We start from the raw sequence: 22,895 nt of genomic DNA on the forward strand, positions 1-22,895 counted from the left end.
TCGATTTTTTCAATGTATTGAATATTTTGTGCAGGGTAAACCAGCAACTGAGGAACCAACCTCACAGAAGCATTTCAAATGATGTGTATTTTCAAGAGAGGTTTGTGTTTCTCTCAGTGCAATAACTAACACCAAAAAGGTGAGCTAATTCCAGTGCTGCTGTCCTATTAAAGTCTTGCTTTAGATAGCAGTCAGACATCTTGTCTTATTTGCTGACAATACGATCAGTTACCCATCTATTACAAACCATTCGTGTTGCTTTGGCGTGCAGTACCAAGAGTAAAAAGCTTCCACATTTGATGTGAACTGCACCATGATTCCACACAGGCGAACCCCAGAACACTATTTTCAACATAAAATCAATGACTGAAAGTTGTGAAGTTCTGAAAACCACCACTGCATAGAAGACAAACACTACCATATTTCCAAAAGTAAAATTCCTTAATTACATAAAATTTCATACTATCATTCGACTGTATACTTATACTAAGTTAACATTGATAAAGGCACGTCATGTATGAATTACTTTAACACAGGGCCCAAGAATCATTGGTTCCTGAAAGAATTTTGAGCATGAACCATTTCAAATTTCTGAACATTAAAATAATGAGGACCCAAGTCACATCCTGTTCATTCTCCTTGTGGATGTTTGCAATAGCATGAGCAGGTATGTAAAAATTATTCCCCAGTATTGCTACATATTGAAACAGAAGATACAAGCAGTAATAGTGTGGGTCTGGTAAGTGCTATAAATGTAAAAGGACCAAAGATCGAATCTCTAGACTCCTGCAATCTCCAAAAACATCATTTTCATGTCACAATTCATACTGGCCTCTCACCTTAACAAAAAATACAATAAAATGACCTTCAGACACACAAAAAAAAAAAAAGTTTTTTAATTATCAGCGTCTGAGTTCAGTCATCTGCCGTTGCTCTACTAATAAATCTAAGCCATTTTTTGGATCATGCCATCCATGGAACTCATTCTTGTATAACCTTTTGGTTTTGATACAAAAAAGAATGATATATTTGTTTTCCATTGCATCGATAAACGTTTACAAAATCTATCCAATCAGAATTACATTACTCCATAAGGAATATTACAGTGCATAAAAATGTACAGGGTTTGATAACAAATCATATTTGAGACATCCAGGCTAACTGCCTTCCCCAAATTATATTTTCTGCACAATTGCCAATCGATTTTCATGCTGCTCATGTATTTTACAATCATTCACAAATAAACACACACTGCCTCAGTTGTAACAACCACATATTGCCATTGCAGATGATAAAAACCCATATTTTTCTACATTTTCCATTATAGGTGTGGAATGACCACTTTCTCATACTGTTTTAATGTGAAGTCAGGATTAGGGGTTCTTTTAATCCATATCCAACATTTAAGCGGAACTGTGCTTTTATGGTGTGTCGATTGGCTGTTCTGACACCTTTGGACATCACCTCTCACCAGCTGTTTAGCAAAGAGGATATACAAGATGGGAACTACCGTAATTTCCGGACTATTAAGCGCACCCAAATATAAGCCGCACCCACTGAATTTGACAAAGATTTTTATTTTGAACATAAATAAGACGCACCCGTCTATAAGCTATAAGTCTTCTACACTGAAACTAATGAACTTTACACAGGCTTTACCGAATGACAGTGCCTGTTACACAACTTGTATCTAAACAGTAGCCTACCAAGAAAGTCATTGTTCACTGTCTTCCTCCTTCCTTTCACAACAATTTCACTCGAGAGTTTTTCTTTTGGCAGTGTCATGTGTTTAAAAATCAACCTCGGTGAAGCTTTTCTCCCGATGCCGTGCAGCTCAGAACACAGGTGAAGTGCGTTTTTTCATGTTTTCAGCGTGACGAATAATTCTTCTTTCCTGTAGACAGTCCGAGTGAGCGGCAGGTCAAACGTCAGAGAAACCTCATCCATATTTATGATGTGGTGCGACCCGATTCAGTGGGAGCGCATCTGATTTAATATAAAGAGTTTCATTGGTTCACTTGAACCCGTTCAGTAGTTTCACTGGTTCAGTAGTTTCATTGGTCCAATGTTATGGGGCTCAGTTTTTTGGCTTGAAGTTTGTGAAACCGGGAAAAACCCAGGAAAAATTCATATATTAGCCGCTTCGTTGTTTAAGCCGCGGGGTTTAAAGCGTGGGAAAAAAGTAGCGGCTCATAGTCTGGAAAATACGGTAATATAGTAGTTTCCCCACAATCTCAACATATCAGTCCAATGGTAGCAATCAGCAGTGGCTACTATGTCACAGATCTGCTTTAAATATTTGAATTTGCAAATCGGCCAATCCAGGCGATTTATGAAGTGCACCCTTAAAAAAAAAAAAAAAGCAATAGAGTGGGTGCTACATGGTGATCCCTGATTACATTGCAAGGAACATATAAAGCGTGAGAGTGCTGAGAGTATACTGTAGATGCTTAAGATCTGACAAAAACTTTCCCACATTAAATCATTACAGGTTTTCTGGCTAATAGGAAGAATGTATCCAAGAAGCGTGGCACTGATTAAAATGTATAAATCAGTCAGCGAATACATTTAATAGCTTGTTTTTTCAAACTGACATTATAATCATTCAGCAATTGTTGTGTCGACTCATGTATTCCGTTCAGGATGAATTCACTCATCTGTATTATGTGGAGATAAGTGACTCGGTGACTGTATGATGCGCTGAACACTGCAAATTCTACAGCATGACAGACAAGTCCCGGCAAGTTTATTAGAGCGCGTCCAGCTTTAGGGAACAACTCGAATCTGAGGGGAATAGCTAATAGGAAGCATTTAAAAATGCCCAAAGTAATAAATGAGATTTATATACGGGTTAGATCGACAGCTCCGGCACGAAAACACGCAAGACCGAGCAAGGACAAGCCGATAAACAGTCTGCAGACTTGCTGTCAAATAGTACAGCAGCTTCTCCAGATCGAATGGAAACAAGCACATAAGCACACACACACACACACACACACACACACACACACACACACACACACACACACACACGCGCACGAAGATGTATGCAGGCAACTTATGTGTTGCACAGCAACTGCATTACTTTGCATCGGAAATCAGCTGAGATGTCATAACCCAATCGTTATGGTATAAAATCTCGCTCTGTATTAAAAGCTGACCGTGGAGCTGCATTTTTAATTTGGTGTTAATTTATGAGTTCAGGTTTTTAAAGCAGGGAGGCTCTAATGATCGCTCTACTATTTAATAATGATCTTTGTGTTGTGATGCTTGTAGAGAAGCATCACAGAGAAGCAGCAGCTCAGCGGGTCTTGCTCAGTGGTGGGCACAGATCCTAGGAATGCTGTAGAGAAAAATTTACTCTCAAACTCATCAACTTCTTGCACAGTAGGATGACAATAGTACCTACAGGAAACTCAAACTTGCACTAGCTGTAGACTCTACGTCTGTTGAACAGACTTCTATACCTCTGTAGATGTTTCTTCAATTCTGATTGGATTAATCTTCTTTAACAGAACATCTCATTCAAATCACAGGTTTATATTAATGTGCTTTATATTAGCTGCCCCATCCTATCACATCATTAATAATTTTTTTAATAATGGCATGAACGGTTAAGTTTTATTCCTTTACTTATTACATAGTTTTCTCATAACAGCTTTTCATATGCAGTGCTCTCTGCTATCTGTGTCTCTGCTCTTGCATGACAGCTACCCATTTAGAAAACCCAATTTGCTCTACTGGAGCAGCTGCATATTCTCCTGCTGACAGGACAAACAAATAATTCAGGAGGATAGACCTAACTGCCCAGTTCTGTATCTATGAGCTAACCAACACCTGATATTGGCTAATATTACTCTGATACCCCATGTCATAATCCAATCGATTGTTTGTGGGATGTGGGACGTTCCTAACAAATCTCCTTTGATTTCTTTGTTTGGTTTATTTCCATTTATCTTGCCCTCTAAACTAAACTATGATTAAAAAAGTGCAGTTCCTCAACGGGAGCTCTGCGCGCCAGCACGTTCGTACTTCCACTCTCACCTCCATGGGGAACAGTGGTGGAGGCCTATGATATGTGCAAAATCGTAAGGACACTGACTCCCCAGGTGCCTTAGTTTTCACTTCCTTCCATGACTGCTGGATCGATGAGAGCCGCTAAAGCAGTGGAGAGGTATCAAAAGGTCACAAGGCTCCCCACTGTGTCACTGTCTCACACTCATGCAGACTCATACACTCTTTGAGATGCAGTCCCAAGTGGGAGATTTGCCTGCGGTGCAACGATAATGTTTTAATGAATGAGAACGCAGTCCATGCGTTAGGGGAAAAGAAATGCAAAAGCAGACTGCGGTAAAGAAAAAAAAAGCACGAAAAAAACCCACAAAGAAAATATTTATTAGATTTAAACAAAACTGCATTGTAATTCTTAAGTTCTTGCTATTGCCTGGTAAAATCAGCAACGCTGGGATTTTCAAGTGCTATCTGCGGTTTTAACAGACACGCCATCAGTATATCTGTACTGTAAGGCTAGCGGTCAATTGTCTATACAATTATTCTTATGCCAGCATATTATTTTAATAAACATTATCTCATATTCATCTTAAATCTCAACAATACTTATGGAAATTGTAAGGTCGTGCGGGATTCGGCTGAAAAGCATTGCCATTGTCAGAGTATGAGTACAGGGACAATGAAATGCAGTCAAAGTAGTGTTGACACCCAAGAGAAGGATGCTTGAGAATCAAGCAGCTTGATTATAGGAGGTGTATGTGTGTGTGTGTGTGTGTGTGTGTGTGTGTGTGTGTGTGTGTGTGTGTGTAAATTACTACTTAAATGTTCATGATTTATCAACAACAGCATGTTATTTAGGTCCTTTATACTTATACCACAGCAATGTAAAAAGTAATTACAATTTTTGTTTATAAGAATATTATTTTTTAATGGTCTTTTAGTTGCATTTAATGCTGGTGAACCTCCTGAACATAATGTTTTTCTGTTTCGTTTTTTGTTTCGTTTTTTATGTTTACAAGACAAATATTACTTATGGTATAAATGCAAACTGCAAATTTCTCCATGTAAAAAAAATAAAATAAAAAACAGCTTCTAATTGTTGCAATGTGTTGATACAGGAGACTCCTACCAAAAACTCCTACCTCTTACAGTATATTCTGCAAATTAATTAAGTATATAGCTTTTTAGCAATATACAGGATACAAGTACAAGGTAATGTATTGAAATGTGTGTAAGCGTTGAAACCTACCCATTAATGCATCTTCATTTTCTGACCAATTAAAGCTGATCATTCACCAGCATTGTGAAATAAATCCTTTCACATTACTTTGTAATTCTCAGGTTAGGGAGCTGGTTTTTCTTTTCAATTTAGTAGGTACACCCACCTGGTCACGACATTTGTTGGTCATTTTATTAGGTACCCAACAATACTGCTGTGCACTCACTCACCCCCATCATGGCAATATCATGTCAATGTCGGTGCTACAGTATGCTCCGAATAGTGCATCACTGAATGGTAAACAACATCTGGTCACTTCTGGTCCAATGGTGGTGCATTTCTTTTGATTGATGGTTTAGCGCATGACGAACTGTGCATTGCAACAGATGGCCTACTGCCAGTAATTGTAAGTAGAAGAGAGAAAGGTGCCACAAATATTGACCGAGATGCCACTTATCCAGTAAGGCTGAATACTTCCCCACAAAAATAACGAAGCCTCCTCAGAGAGCACCACTAATCTGATTCTGTCATTCATCAGTAAACTATGAAATATTGATATTTTCTGACTAAAGGGGTTTAGATATTCAGTAACAGTTCATACATGTCTCGGGTGCAGTTCATTAATTAATTGTATGTGGACAGATTCATAAATCCTGGTCCCCTGTGCAGAAAACTGAGCAGAAAGCCTACATCAAACAATGCACAAAAAATTGCCCTATGTACCTGAACCCAAAAGAGAGATTTATATGACACACCAATTATAAGTGTCTATTATGAGTTGTATTATTTACATTAGGAATGAAGATTTACTGTTTTTGACTGTTATAATCACTCTCTTGATATCACCCAAAATGATGATGGGTTCCTATTTTAAGTCTGGTTCCTCTCAAGGATTCTTCCTCATAACATCTAAGATAGTTTTTCCTTGCCACAGTCACCATGGCTGCTTATTAGGGATAAATACACATCGTTCATCTTAATTGTTAAATTCTGTAAAGCTGTTTTGAGACAATGTCTGTTATGAAAAATGCTATAGAAAAAAAACTTGACTTTGTTTTTGTGCAGTTCAACTTACAAATTCATCCAACAATTTGTCCAGCTCTGTAATGTAATGTAGCGCTGTAGGGAATTGGTTTCTCAGTGCTTAAGGCTCAGGGTTACAGATTGGAAGGCAGGAGGTTCAAGGCCTGGTATCGCCAATCTGCCTCTCTTGAGCCTTTTGAGCAAGGCCCCAAACCCTCTGCTGTATCATAGCACCTCGCTGCGATATACATAGAAATAATTCAACTTTGCAGTGACAAGTATAAAACACCTATAAATATGAAATGCTAAATCTTTTCTGATCATTTTGATTTTTGATTTTATAAGTACTTTAAACCAGAAGGTAACATGAGCGTTCATTGTCTTTCTTTTTTTATGTTTTCTTTTCATCATCAAACTTGGGTCTTATGGCTTATGACTATGTACAATATATGCTTTTATTTAGTTCATTGTAAAAACACCCAACGTTCAATGTAACACCTAACTTACTGCTGATCTGTATCACTTTCTGATTGCATGCACTGTGTTGTGAGAGACCAGTCTTGCCAGCCGTCTGCTCCCAGACTGCAGCTGCCCAATAGATATATATTACAACTATATCTTTCTGTTTAATAAAGATTAGTAAAGTTTGGGAAATTCTATACAAGTTGAATAGGGTTAGATCCCTGCCTGGCTAATTAACCAGCTTGCTAGTTTGATCTACGTATAGCTAACCAGATAAACAATCAACTAAATAAATTGTTATGCCACATAAAGTTTACTATATTATCTATTAACATTAACTATATTTAAACTACACTACTTGGAAAAATGTTGGTGAACACCTAACCATAGGGTAAGTTTGTGCTTTTTGAACATGCCATTCCACATTTAATCTTCATTTTCTGTTATAATAACTTCTAGGAAGATGTTCCACTAGATTTTGGAGTGTGCTGGTGGAGATTTGTGCTCATTCAGCCACAAGGATGTGAGTAAAGTCCGGTACTGATCGAGTTGAGGTGAGGAGGCCTGGGGTGCTGTATTTTAATTCAATCAAAAGGTGTTCAATAGGGTTGAGGTTGCTCTATAGCAGGTCACTCAAAATCTTTCTCCCCACCCCATGCACACCTTATCTACATGGCCGTGGCTTTAGGTACAGAGAACCTGTGATACTAGAACAGGTTTGGGGCTCTTAGTTCAAGTGAGGGGAATTGCATTTAAAAGACATCCAATACAATTGCTTGCCTTCATCTTTGTGGTAACAGTGAAGGGAAGAACCACATATAACTGGAAGAATCAGGTTTCCCAATATTTTTCCCAGCACCTTTTAATATTTGCAGCACTTTTTTCTCTTGTAATATTTGTATATAAAGCTCACCTATATGTAGTGTCATTAAATAGACATAGTTTGCATCTATTAAAGGACGGAAGCAAAGATAAAAGGAAAATAAATCGTGTTTTTTATGAGTCGTCATGTGATTAATACTTCAAATGAAATCCAATAGAAGAAAAAAGACCATTGCGCCAAGTGCATTTCATGGTGTTAACCCTTGACAGTGCACAAATGTAAGTACATGCATGGGAAATCTTGTAAGTGTGCGATTAAATACTGTATGGGAAAAAATAGATGCTCTAAATGTGAGAAATATATGTTCAAAAATAGCCCATATGAATAATATCATATTTTCCACATTAATGGCATTAATACAGAAAAAATTCCTTGAGAAAAATAATGTAACATAAAACCTAATCCCATGAAAACCTACAAAAAAAGATACGAGAAAAAACAAGTGAATTCTGTGACATCCTTACAGGTGATTTTAAACCCACACAGTGCAAATGAAAATGTTAGGTCTGTTTACATGGCATTCACTGCACCCGCTGAAAATTTGAGAGAAAAGGCAGAGTTCTTTCAGTGACTTATGTCCCAGCAGTGCAGGCCAACAAGATGACACCTAAATTCAGACGCACCTGTGCGATGCAGGGGGCGGATGGTCCGTGCTGCACCTTTTCTTTCAGTCCTTTCTCTTTCCTCTCACTCTTTCTTCGACACAGGACAGCTGCTACAGCCTCCACTCTAGTGCTCCTGATCCCTTGGCACCTCAGTCATCTGCTCACGTTCAATCATCCATCCAGCGGCCTGACAGAGCAAAACGAGAGACAGAGATAGAGAGTACAATGGATCAATGCATAGGTGGAATAAAATGCATATTAAGATAAAGTGATTGTCGAGACATTTGAATAAAGGGTTCACCCGTGTCTGGTGTATTTATCCACCAGAGAGCAATTGATTCTAATCAAGCTAAAAAACACTGACTAAGGGAAGCGCTTCCACTCTTCATTGCCGCAAGAAATCCGGCAGAAAAGCATGGATTGTTTTTTCATTTATCAGCAGGGTGTGCGATGAATGATAGCCATATTGCGGGAAAAGGAAAATACACACCATTCAGTAGGTACCTAATACACGATGTGTTCAAAGGCAAACTGTAAAACAGTTGCAAATCTGCCCTCATGATTTTCATCCAGGAAATCAAATAAATAAATAAACCCTTCCAATTAAATGCATTAAAATGGAAGGCAGTTACATAAATTTGTGCTTACATAAGTACATGTCTAAGAGATAAAAAAAAAAAAACGTGCACCTGAATGAAGTATAGTGGGATCAATAGGCTCTTTTTCCATACTGGAGCCATCAGACTTCTTTTGAATCATTGAAGCCGAATTGAATGCGTCGCTCTGAAAGGCGCTCTCATTACAGTAGGAGTCTCACACTGACAAATCGGCAACGCTCGAGTGTTATGATGCATTTGAACTTGATGCAAATGACGTTTTTTAGCGCTTTAAGCACCGAGGAGAACGGAACTCTCTTTGCATGTGGAAGCCGAACACAATCGAAAGCTCATTTCCTGCTAGAGCTCATTTTATCTCCATTACAATTTGACTGGGAAATGGAGAAACCCACTCAAACATGTTTACCGTGCGGTTTTTCTTTTCTTTTCTTTTCTTTTCTTTTCTTTTCTTTTCTTTTCTTTTCTTTTCTTTGCTTTTTTTTTTTCTTTTCTTTTCTTTTCTTTTTTTAAGCTGTACCATTGCACAAATGGATCTCATGGATGATTGATGAAACTGGGTATAAAAAGAATCAGAAAAGGACAGTTTTTTCAACAGAAGTCATTCTTTTCAAACAAAAATTACATGCTAATTTGATCTAATATAAGGTTTTAATAATAACATACTTTCCTTCACTGATATATGCTTTTGGCACACATCTCAACCACATGAAAAGTTCTTGCATTTAATAAAAATGGGTGGAAAAAATAAAGATCCCAAGCTTCCAGTCCAATTTCACTTCAGTAAGTCAACACAATGACTTTCTAACAACACGTAATATAATAATCATATAAACAAAACATTCCCGTGGGCTCACCACCTGCAGGAGGGACCGTAAGGGATGGTGCTGTGAGGATTGGGCAGCAGTCGAAGGCGGGGGCCTGCTTAGACTGCTGCCCCCGTGACCCGAATTACGGATAATGGGGAGAAAATGAATGAATGAATAAACAAAACACTGTAAAATGTAAATTATTTAAGAGTTTTGTAAAAAGTCTTCAGTGACAGTGCTTTGTAAAAGATTTAACTTTGTGCCTTTTCTGGGTTACTCAGAAACAGCTATGTATTTGTGTTTATTATTTCATTTGAGTGAAACGAGGAAGCTGGTGAGGAAACGTCTGTTTATACCTGCTATAATTTAAGTGCACTGCATATTGCAGATTGTTATAAATGGTTAAAAATGTGTAATTCATGGCAAACTGATATGAAAGAATAGAAACAAATCACTTTATTATATATTATATACTTTTTAATATGCTATATATACATTGTGTCATGCAGAAAAAGTTGCAAAGTATATTATAGGCATTTTAATTAATTATTTAATTTATTAATTTATATATATGTTTATTTGATGTAATGTAAAGGTTTTGTGAGTTTATATCATTAAGGTTTTAATTTGATGGGGCAAAGGGGGGAAAGTCACCATTGACAGAACGTATTATTTGCGTGCTCTCTCACACACACACACACACACACACACACACACACACACACACACACACACACACACACACACACACACACACACACACACACAAACACACACACACACGACACAAGGCTGTAGATATTAGACTTAACGAACTGATCAGTGATTTATACAGCATGTGACTCATCTTCTACCCCCTTCTTTTCTTCTCTTTTCTCCTTTCTCTTCTCCGTATTTGGTCGGAGACTGCAAATGAATCACATCTGAGAAAATGTCAGTCTGTTTTATGAGACAGAGCCAGTGAGCTGCAAGCCAACACATGAGGAAAGAAAAAAGTTCTGCTTGCATGACTGCATGAAGGAACACACACACACAAAGAAACACACACACACACACACACACACACACACACACACACACTTGCTACATTCTAATCTTCTCAGGCGTGAAGGTGAGAGAGCCTTCCATATAAAATCTTTCCACTCCGATAAAAGATAAAAGCGAGAATCCCGTCCAACTTGGCGCAATCTGGCAACCCAGGCGAATAAATAGAACACACACACACACACACACACACACACACACACACACACACACACACACACACACACACACACACACACACGTATATACACTAGAAAAGACAAGATGAGGTGCTTTCAGCATCAGTGATCACTCCTATTCAAAACAATCCCATCGCCTTAAATTATTGTGGAGATTCAACCTGCTACTTCATTTCTTCATGTTTATCAGCTGTATTGAAACAGACAGAAGAACAGGCTCAAATGCAAGAGCAAAATTACTGCTGAAAAGCAAAAGAAGCATCATGTAACCAGTAAAAACAGAAAATTAAGGTTGTTATTCCAGTATTCTGAATCTGCTACTTAAAAACGTTCTTCCTTTTCCTACTCTATATACTGTATAGCGTAGGCAATGAAATTATGATTTCTCCCTGAATGTTTCATCTGCTTACATTTGTTTAAATTATGATTCACCCAGAAAACTTCTGACTACCATAAAAAAATTATGGGTACCTTTTTATAACTTTATTTGATTATTATTATTTTTTTTTAAATCCACTTTGTCCTACGATACATGCTAGTTGCGTTTGTCTCCAGAGATCTTGATCTTTATCCCTGTCTTCTGGTCTTTAAAGGTTGCCCTTGTGATACAATTTGAGTTTCGTGTTGGGCACAAGTGAATCTGAATGTTCCACCAAACACTTTGTATAATTGCCATAATTTGCCATTACCCACTAAATTACCCACGAAAAGTAAAAAACGGACAGGAAGAATGGAAAGGTAAGAAAGAAAGAAAGAAAGAAAGAAAGAAAGAAAGAAAGAAAGAAAGAAAGAAAGAAAGAAAGAAAGAAAGAAAGAAAGAAAGAAGAAAAAAACAAAGGAATAAAAATGAAAGAAAGAAAGAAAGAAAGAAAGAAAGAAAGAAAGAAAGAAAGAAAGAAAGAAAGAAAGAAAGAAAGAAAGAAAGAAAGAAAGAAAGAAAGAAAGAAGAAAAAAAAAGGAATAAAAATGAAAGGAAGGTAAAGAAAGAAAGAAAGAAAGAAAGAAAGAAAGAAAGAAAGAAAGAAAGAAAGAAAGAAAGAAAGAAAGAAAGAAAGAAGGTAGGAACTAAGGAACAAAGGAAAGAAGATTCCTGAGCAAAATCTTGAACACAAACAGGAACACACCCATGACCTGGTGCCAGTCCTTTAAATAGCAGAAAACAATACCAGTAAAACCATTGACACAAATATGAACTGCTATGGTCTAAGAGGAAGGAAACAATTGTGGAGATGCAGTTATAGGAAAATATTTAATAAAGTTCAATCTCATTATTAATTATATTCCTAAAAAAAAAATAAAAAAACGTGTTTAATCCTTGCTACATTCTTGAACTGACGAATGCCAAAACTACGCTTAGGTAAAAATCAATCCAGATGTTTCAGCTTTTTTTTTTTTTACAAGTGGTGGTATATGAGCGTTTATTGTATTTGCTGGGGTAAACACAGACTCCAGGACTCTATTGGATTTATCACTGTTGCTTTTACTGTTGCAATGAAAAACAGTAGCGAAGTGTTTCAACACTTCAAATAAATATATCAAATAAAGAAGTGAGTTCCAGTCACAGGCTTGTGAAAAGCTATACACCAAAAATGTATTTGTCTTTTTTTCTGCTCCGCTGCACTCCGGTGTATATGTCATGCTTGGAAAAATGGACTCCTGTGCAGTAGTGTTGCCTTGCAGGACTATAATTAATGAACACTGGAATACAGTTCCAAATAAATCATACATGCAATGCATTATCATTTGTAAAGTCAAATTTATTTATAACCGTCTCTTTGGTGTTAATGAGCTCGCTGCAAGGCTATCGCAAACAGCACTGGAACCGCAGTGCCGCATGTGCGGTGGAGGCGCTCATTAGGGCTCATTTTAGCGCTTGATTGACAGGAGAGCCATGCTCAGTGAGGTAGCAAGAGAATTAGCAGCGAGTCAAGGATGACTAGCTAAGAAAGGCGCAATCACAAACCTACTTAACCTAAAATACTGCAGCTTCGGTGAGAGAAAGGCAAGTCGGTGAGAGAAGCCTGAAAATGGTTCTCCTTGTCGGAATAAAAAAATAAAAAAAACAGAATCAATAGCACTGCGTAAATCAATTCGTTCCCTGCAAACCGCAGTGACACAGGAACAAAATCTGGGACCTCCAAGATTCCTGAAGTCCAGTAATCAAAACCCATGAAAAAAAAAAAAAACAAACAAGCTCCATGATATGTTTCTTTCACCTGTTATTTAAATGCCACCCTAATGTTGAAACAAACGTGCGAAGCAATGGAGCGTCTATAAAAAAATAATAAAATCTCAGTTGGGCTCAAGATATTCTGTCTTTTCTACTGCGTGTGCAATTCTTCTTATACATCAGAGATTTTATTGATTGCAGTGAGATATTTCTTTCATTTTTAAGAACTTTCCTAGAACAAAAAAAAAAGATGAAACAATGTCTCAAGCCTTAAGTACCCTCAGACAGGGGGGAAGGCTTTCAGCCAGTCTATCTGAGACACTGCAGAGAGAAAGGAGAGCTTTGTTAGATCTAAGTGGCAGGAGATGTAACCAACCTGGGGATCTTTCTTTACTAAATTATGTGAGCATGTATATGTGAATGGATGGTAAGAAAGAAATGTAGAATATGGGCTCGAATTACAAAAGGGAGAACATGAAAGAGTGATCCATCTGAACCTGGTAAGCTAGAATGTCCTTGAACATGACATTTCTATCCTCATATTTCATCTTCCCCTGCTGATCTGACGTTGATAAAGAGGTAAAGAAATAATACAAAAAAGAAAAAAAAAAACAGAAAGACAGATTGACGAAGATAAATAGGGCCAAAATGAGACAGAGATGCAGGAAATCGAACAAAGTCAAAGCAGGATCCTGGCAAAAGAACCATATGCAGAGCGACGAGAGCAGACATAAAGAAAGCTACTAAGAGATTAATGAGAGAAGAAGAAGGAAAAAAAATAATAAAACAGTATGCTGTTCTGCCGACAGCTGAAACAAGTCATGCCCCCAATGTCCCCTTTTAAAAGCTATCAATAAGACCAGCTGAGCAGCGACAGAAGCACAAAACACATTTAATCTCTATTCCAGGATTTGCACCCAAAAGTATACGGCCATCCATTTCGAAACCTTTCTGTCCACAACGCAATTTTATCAGAATTAGAAAGCCGATGAGCAGGTGAGACCCTGAGGCCAGCATGAGTACCAATCATTCCTCCAACTGAAGATTCCTGGAAATAGCCTGCACACCTTAAAAACACAGAAATTGAGTGCTCATACACAGTATACACACACACACACACACACACACACACACACACACACACACACACACACACAGTGGGAGAGAGCTTCAGAAATCGAACAAAATCGCAATCGTTTGGCCTTGCACAGAGGCCAGCACTGACATCTTTGAGGTGCTGGGATTTAAACTCATAACCTGCTGATCAGAAATCCAACAGCATATCCACTGAGCTATCATTTCCCACTTCTATTCATTGCTAGAAAAAGTCCACATGTGGAAGACATCTTTCAACTTGACATCCTTTTCTTCTTTTGATGCCCATAAAGGCATATAGATAGATTAGTTATATGGTAAATCTCTAGGAGTCAGATTAGCAGATTATTTCCAGCAAGCTGTCAGAACCCAGAGATGACAGATGGATGCAAGTGCAGGGAAATGTTTATTTAATATGTTTAATACATTTAATTGGAAAAACACTATGAAACCAAGATAGATGAACGAGGCTAGACAATTAAATACAAACACGATACGATTAAAGACCTTTGTTAATTATACATTGTGATTTAGGTGCCTGTGGTCATGTGGTTTGGTGCAGGAATGAGCATGTAATGTGCAATGGCTTGTGGGTATTATAGTCCAATACATGACATTGTTGTATTAGGTTGGGTTAGTTCATGTTATCATAGGAAAGTATTAGAGCATCAGATATGAGACTTGCAGAATAATGATAAGCCGCATTCATTAACATTCATTCAAATTCATCCTTATTCTCTGCCTGGGCAGGGTTGTTGTTTTTTTGGTTTTTTAAGTAGGCTACTATTTTGTTTTCACCAAAAGAGGTGTGAAGAGTACCTGAAAATCATACTTGAGTAAAAGTATAGATACCTTGCTACAAAACATACTCCATTACAAGTTAAAAGTCAGCAATTCCAACATGAGTAAAAATCTTCAAAAAAAATTGAACAGCATTTTACAGTTTGTTTAATATTGAAGTATTTTACTCATATTAAACATAGGCTCAAGACTACACTACAACACCAAGACACATGTTAGTGAAAAGCCAAAAACAGAATGCCAGAATGAAACAAAAAAAAAACACTTAGTATTCAATGGGCAAATAGAATTAAATATTACCTCTTTTGCAGAATAAATAATCCACAGCAGATAAAGCTGCCATGCAAAATGTAAATGGTAATGGTCATTGTCAGTTAGTGGAATAAAATGAACATATGTATATTGAATCATAAATGGTGTTGAGTAGAGAGTAAATGTGCTTATAACTTTCACACTTAGTAAAGTAAATTCACGTTAAAGTAATTGTCATTCTGATTGAAATGTTCAAACTAAAATTGTGCATAGAATAACTTTGCAGACGATTAGAAGGATTCATGGCTAAATGGGGTCAGTTTAGACACATATAGGTTATTTATATAAAAAAAAATGTGTGGAGAGTTAAAAATAGGCCACTTGGTGGGACACATATCCAGAGAGGAGAAAAAAATTGGCCCAAATGCAACTATTTTCCTTTCTGCATTTCAATTTCTAGACCAAAAGTTGCCTCGATTCTAGCTGTCCTTCCTATAATGTGTGCTATATGGTCTCATCACGTTTGAGTGATGGCTGTTTTCTGCCAGAATTAGATCTAAATTTTCCTGTCATTTTAGGGCGGTATGTGGGCCAGATAAAGAAATGAGTGTGAGCCAGCAATGGGAGATTGCTTGTCTGCTCGTAAAGAAAAAGCCTAATCAAAAGCAGTCAGTAAATAATAATATTGCTTATATATAACTGTAGTTATCCAAATGGCAGGACTGGGAAAATAGGTAGCAAGTAGATATCAGATGCAAACCAGCCTGAGAAAAGCTGAAAATGCATTTTGGAGTAGTTGAGAAACTTCGCTAGAAGTTACAAAGTAAGCAGGACATAAATGCTTCCAGGAAATAAGACTTTGGCTGAAGTAACAACTTTTAAATATTTTAACCAATCAATTTTCAGAGCCACAATTGGAAAAAATAAAAAATCCACTATCAATATATAGTGCGATATTTGGGGCATTTTGCCCTTTTATAGCCCTGTTTAAGAGCATTACAGAGACTATCCAGTGTACTTATGAAAGCCAAATAGGTAAGTATCCAAATAATGTACCCTGAGGAGTACCAAATACCCATAATGTGCAATTTTGTTTATGTTTAGAGCACCATTAGAGCACCACATAATTCAGTGGAAGAAATACATAAGAGCATTATAATGTACATTTTGAAGGTAACCAATATAGTACAGAGGATCTATTAATGATAAATATTTAAGACATAGTAAAATGGAAATGATAATGTGTTCTACAATGTGATACTGTATTTCAAAATGAAATAAAAAAAAATAACAATCAATGACTTAGATCGTTAAAACATTTGCATTACGGAGCAAACATGGAGGCTGAATCAAGCATTTGTCTAAAGATAGTGTGATTGATAGCTCAATAATGGCTAAGGTATGTGAAATATACCAAACTGTACCTTTCATTATTCCTGGGGTAGCGTCAGTCATTGTTTTCTTTCACATGTATATTTTTCCTGAAGTTGCAAATACAGACATTATATAGTGTTTTTCACCAAACCGCCACAAAGCTTCGTCCTCGTTGTCTTGAGATGCTTTATGTTTAAAGACTTCTCTGTAAAAGGGAATAGCCCAAATGTATTACAGCATGACAATATCTCACCGCATATAGTGAAAACATGGTTTGCGAAGGTAAGAGTTGAAAAAACTCTAATTGCCCGCAAAAAACCCTGAACTTGAGTTCACTCAACACCTTCAGGAAGAATGGGATTGCAGACTGTGCATCAGGCCTTCTTGTAATATATATTAATGTCTTACCTCACTAATGCTTTTGCGGCTGAATACAAAGCCAGCAACACTCCGAAAAACTCGCCCAAGCCTTTCCAGAAGAGTACGGATCTTATAACAAAGTATGAACAAAGTTTGCTATGTAATGTTTAACAACACATATGGTTAACCTTTCCCTGCCTTGTAGTATAATTTTGTTAATTAATGCTTAATAAGGGCATCTGTCAAAATGCATAATGTAAACATTAATGATGTGGATAGCAGTTTAGGGGTAAACTCAACATCTTATTGGGGCTATAATAAGTAATTTAATTCAATTTTTTATTTTAATCATAAATAAACACTGTACCACATACATTTTGTTTTTAATTACATTGAAAACTAAAATAATTTTAAAACAAATTAAAAGCGTAAGAAATATACATGTAGAAGCATTTATATTTTGGCAAGGCAGGATCAAAAATAATTATTATGAGTTACCTAATAAAGTACGGTTGCACAAGGTATATGCAATTGATGTCTGTGTGTGCAAAAAAAACAAAAAAACTTGATGAGGCCATAAGTGTTTGTAGGCTGAGGTTGTAGAGGTAAAAAAAAAAGCAAGTTAAGGTAGTAAAGGTGTGTAAAAAAGGGGTTTGAGTTTGTGAGGGTTGTTTTTAAAAAGCAGGTTGAAGTTGTGAGGGTTGTGTGAAAAAAAACAGGTTGAGGTAGTGAGTGTAGTGTATAAAGCAGATTAGAGTAGTGAGGGCTGTGTAAACAAAAGCAATTTGAGGTAGTGAGGGCTGTGTAAACAAAAGCAGGTTGAGGTAGTGAGGGCTGTGTAAAAAGCAGGTTGAGGTAGTGAGGGCTGTGTAAAAAGCAGGTTGAGGTAGTGAGGGATGTGTAAAAAGCAGGTTGAGGTAGTGAGGGATGTGTAAAAAGCAGGTTGAGGTAGTGAGGGATGTGTAAAAAGCAGGTTGAGGTAGTGAGGGATGTGTAAAAAGCAGGTTGAGGTAGTGAGTGTAGTGTATAAAGCAGATTAGAGTAGTGAGGGCTGTGTAAACAAAAGCAATTTGAGGTAGTGAGGGCTGTGTAAACAAAAGCAGGTTGAGGTAGTGAGGGCTGTGTAAAAAGCAGGTTGAGGTAGTGAGGGCTGTGTAAAAAGCAGGTTGAGGTAGTGAGGGATGTGTAAAAAGCAGGTTGAGGTAGTGAGGGATGTGTAAAAAGCAGGTTGAGGTAGTGAGGGATGTGTAAAAAGCAGGTTGAGGTAGTGAGGGATGTGTAAAAAGCAGGTTGAGGTAGTGAGGGTTGTGTAAGAAAATACAGTTTAAGGTAGTGAGGGTTGTGTGAAAAAGCAGGTTGAGGTAGTGAGGGATGTGTAAAACAGAAGCAGGATGAGGTAGTGAGGGTTGTGTAAGAAAAAGCAGGTTGAGGTAGTGAGGGTTGTGTAAGAAAATACCGTTTTGAGGTAGTGAGGGTTGTGTGAAAAAGCAGGTTGAGGTAGTGAGGGATGTGTAAAACAAAAGCAGGATGAGGTAGTGAGGGTTGTGTAAGAAAAAGCAGGTTGAGGTAGTGAGGGTTGTGTAAAACAAAAGCAGGATGAGGTAGTGAGGGTTGTGTAAGAAAAAGCAGGTTACGGTAGTGAGGTTTGTGTAAGAAAAAGCAGGTTGAGGTAGTGAGAGCTGTGTAAAAAAGCAGGTTGAGGTAGTGAGGGTTGTGTAAGAAAAAGCAGGTTGAGGTAGTGAGGGTTGTGTAAAAAGCAGGTTAAGGTAGTGAGGGTTGTGTAAGAAAAAGCAGGTTGAGATTTCTACTAGATTTCTGAGTGTGGTTGTGAAGATTTGTGCTTATTTAACCACAAGGGGATTAATGTCTTACCTCACTAATGCTTTTGCGGCTGAATACAAAGCCAGCAACACTCCGAAAAACTCGCCCAAGCCTTTCCAGAAGAGTACGGATCTTATAACAAAGTATGAACAAAGTTTGCTATGTAATGTTTAACAACACATATGGTTAACCTTTCCCTGCCTTGTAGTATAATTTTGTTAATTAATGCTTAATAAGGGCATCTGTCAAAATGCATAATGTAAACATTAATGATGTGGATAGCAGTTTAGGGGTAAACTCAACATCTTATTGGGGCTATAATAAGTAATTTAATTCAATTTTTTATTTTAATCATAAATAAACACTGTACCACATACATTTTGTTTTTAATTACATTGAAAACTAAAATAATTTTAAAACAAATTAAAAGCGTAAGAAATATACATGTAGAAGCATTTATATTTTGGCAAGGCAGGATCAAAAATAATTATTATGAGTTACCTAATAAAGTACGGTTGCACAAGGTATATGCAATTGATGTCTGTGTGTGCAAAAAAAACAAAAAAACTTGATGAGGCCATAAGTGTTTGTAGGCTGAGGTTGTAGAGGTAAAAAAAAAAGCAAGTTAAGGTAGTAAAGGTGTGTAAAAAAGGGGTTTGAGTTTGTGAGGGTTGTTTTTAAAAAGCAGGTTGAAGTTGTGAGGGTTGTGTGAAAAAAAACAGGTTGAGGTAGTGAGTGTAGTGTATAAAGCAGATTAGAGTAGTGAGGGCTGTGTAAACAAAAGCAATTTGAGGTAGTGAGGGCTGTGTAAACAAAAGCAGGTTGAGGTAGTGAGGGCTGTGTAAAAAGCAGGTTGAGGTAGTGAGGGCTGTGTAAAAAGCAGGTTGAGGTAGTGAGGGATGTGTAAAAAGCAGGTTGAGGTAGTGAGGGATGTGTAAAAAGCAGGTTGAGGTAGTGAGGGATGTGTAAAAAGCAGGTTGAGGTAGTGAGGGATGTGTAAAAAGCAGGTTGAGGTAGTGAGGGCTGTGTAAAAAGCAGGTTGAGGTAGTGAGGGATGTGTAAAAAGCAATTTGAGGTAGTGAGGGCTGTGTAAACAAAAGCAGGTTGAGGTAGTGAGGGCTGTGTAAAAAGCAGGTTGAGGTAGTGAGGGCTGTGTAAAAAGCAGGTTGAGGTAGTGAGGGATGTGTAAAAAGCAGGTTGAGGTAGTGAGGGATGTGTAAAAAGCAGGTTGAGGTAGTGAGGGATGTGTAAAAAGCAGGTTGAGGTAGTGAGGGATGTGTAAAAAGCAGGTTGAGGTAGTGAGGGTTGTGTAAGAAAATACAGTTTAAGGTAGTGAGGGTTGTGTGAAAAAGCAGGTTGAGGTAGTGAGGGATGTGTAAAACAGAAGCAGGATGAGGTAGTGAGGGTTGTGTAAGAAAAAGCAGGTTGAGGTAGTGAGGGTTGTGTAAGAAAATACCGTTTTGAGGTAGTGAGGGTTGTGTGAAAAAGCAGGTTGAGGTAGTGAGGGATGTGTAAAACAAAAGCAGGATGAGGTAGTGAGGGTTGTGTAAGAAAAAGCAGGTTGAGGTAGTGAGGGTTGTGTAAAACAAAAGCAGGATGAGGTAGTGAGGGTTGTGTAAGAAAAAGCAGGTTACGGTAGTGAGGTTTGTGTAAGAAAAAGCAGGTTGAGGTAGTGAGAGCTGTGTAAAAAAGCAGGTTGAGGTAGTGAGGGTTGTGTAAGAAAAAGCAGGTTGAGGTAGTGAGGGTTGTGTAAAAAGCAGGTTAAGGTAGTGAGGGTTGTGTAAGAAAAAGCAGGTTGAGATTTCTACTAGATTTCTGAGTGTGGTTGTGAAGATTTGTGCTTATTTAACCACAAGGGGATTTTGTAAAATCAATGGGTAAAGTGAAGGGTGAGGAGGCAGGGGTTGCAGTCAGCATCCATTTCAACACAATAGTGTTAAATAGGGTTGAGGTCAGGGCTCTTCCATTCTAACTCATGTTAACCATACAGCATCTTCACTGAACTGGCTTTGTGCACATGAGCATTGCTATGCTGGAGCTGATTTGGGTCTCCTAGTTCAAATGAAGGGAAAATGTAGTGCTACTGCATCCAAACACATCCTTAACAATTGTGTGCCTCCAACTTTGTGGTAATAGCTTGGTAAAGAACCACATTTTGGTGTCCCAATATTTTTGTTTGTATATTGTGTTTGTTAGTAGCAAATAATCTGATGATACCAACTATTGAAAGGTTCTGTTAGATTTAAGGTTGTCAGAGTCATGCGCGGCCTACGCCGCTATACAGTCGAAAAATCGAAAGTCCTCGCTCAGCCTTTTTATAAATTCATAATGCTCGGCTAACTCGGCCAACCCTTTAATGTGCAGGCACATAGGGAAGAACGAGGCAGCTGAGCGTGTAAAGGCCGATGTGATGTAAGCAAGGCCCGGTGCATGAGCCAGGTGTACTGCCTGAAGTCATATTTTTAATCAGGCCTTGTGATCACCCTGACTGCAGCCAATTAGCCTAGCTGTCCTTACAAAAGCACACAGGCAAGGTGTGTGTATAGACCACCGAGCCTAGAGGGCACTTTACAACACATACCCGTGTTTTATCTGATAACTTTGTTTTCAGAGAGTTCGTGGCTCACAGCAAGGTAGGAAGACAGCATACAAGCAAGATCCACATGTGGCAAAGAAGCTGTAATAGGTAGAGATGGGGTAGAAAGTAGAAGGTGTAATAAGGTATAGCAAGTAAATGAGGTAGAGGAGCTTGACTTTCTTGCCATCATGTCTGTTGTGGAAGAAAACAATGCAGAAGCTCCAGGTTGAAATGAGGCTTGTCAATAGATACTATTTTTAGCAATGGGCTGTGTATGTGTGTGTATATGTGCACATGCACATGGTGTCTTCTATCTTCTTATGCCGGGAAAGTATATGGAGTAAGGGTTTACAGTCCAATTAATCCATCACAGGGTGAGAAGATAGGAAAGAGGACACCTCTCCATGATGCACATCAGCGCACACCTCTGCTTCTGTTTTGAGATGGATTTAGTTTCATGCTTCATGAGTTTACCATTCGTTTGCCTAAATTGTTTTGAGTATGATGAGTGACACTTAGCTTTTGATGGAAAAAATATGTTTACTACTGAATACATGAGTACAATTTTGTGTCATATCTACACTGATTGAACAAAAGTATTGGGATTCTTAACATTTCAAGCCATACGTGGTTCTTCCCCAAACTGTTACCACAAAGATCAAGCTACACAATTGTATAGTGTGTTTGGATGCAACGACCTTAAATTTTAGAAGACCCAAACCTGTTCCAGTACGACAATACTCCTGTGCACAAAGTAAGCTTCATGAAAATATGGTGTGTATTGGTTGAAGTGAAAGTGAATCTTGAGTGGCCTGCTATAGAGCTCTGACATCAACCCCATTAAACACCTTTGGGATGAATTGGAATGCTGACCCCAGCCCTCCTACTGTACCTCACTTTACTAATGTCCTGTGGCTAAATGAGCACAAAATCTAGTGGAACATCTTCTTAGAAGTTTTATAATTATAAAATGGGGACTAATGTTGAATTAGATGTTCCAAAAAGTACATGCATATCTTATAGTCCATATTGTGTATACAGGATTTGATACATAGATGCATAATAATGACACAGTATACAACAGTATGTTTAATAAAACTTTAACTAGTTTGTGTCCTCCAGATAAAACTAATGCATACTACTATACTTGTACTATATTTTTAGGGTAATCAGCATTTTGTATTTCCTTCATGTAATAATTCGGCTAGTATTTTAAGTGGACAATCGCGCCCTTTTTTCACACAATAACCATGCATGCACCTCCATCTCAGTTAGTTTATCAGTTATCATGGCTAATAATAATCAAAGAAATGTAGATATATGTTGTCCTCAATGCATAAAAGATCTGAAAAATCTTATGCAGGTGTAAATCCCACCCTGATATCTGTTCCATGGATCTACAGCGTATCTGTAAATATACTGTATATGATAAATGCAAAAACAAGCAAATAAACATATAAATACTTATTTAATTGTCTTCTTGCATAGAAATGCAAAGTTGCATGATATGAGTGTGAAGGTTTTCCCCCATAAATTGAACTTAGACAGTCCTAGTAAAAATGTGAATTATTACAGTTCAATTAAGGACACTCATA

General features: G+C 37.6%; 1 protein-coding gene across 2 annotated transcripts in view; it reads right to left on the reverse strand.

Moving 5' to 3' along the window:
• The window catches only part of LOC310732431 (leucine-rich repeat and fibronectin type III domain-containing protein 1-like protein), a 190,196-nt gene that overhangs the window by 81,836 nt on the left and 85,465 nt on the right, over positions 1-22,895 (reverse strand). For both annotated transcript variants that reach the window (XR_014535473.1, XM_083552979.1), the window contains exon 2: positions 8,222-8,390. The gene's annotated coding sequence lies outside the window, so the exon portion shown is untranslated. The remainder of the gene's footprint in view (positions 1-8,221; positions 8,391-22,895) is intronic.

The sequence above is a fragment of the Silurus aristotelis genome (genome assembly GCF_946808225.1).
Source record: "Silurus aristotelis genome assembly, chromosome: 10".
NCBI classification, from domain to species: Eukaryota; Metazoa; Chordata; class Actinopteri; order Siluriformes; family Siluridae; genus Silurus; species Silurus aristotelis.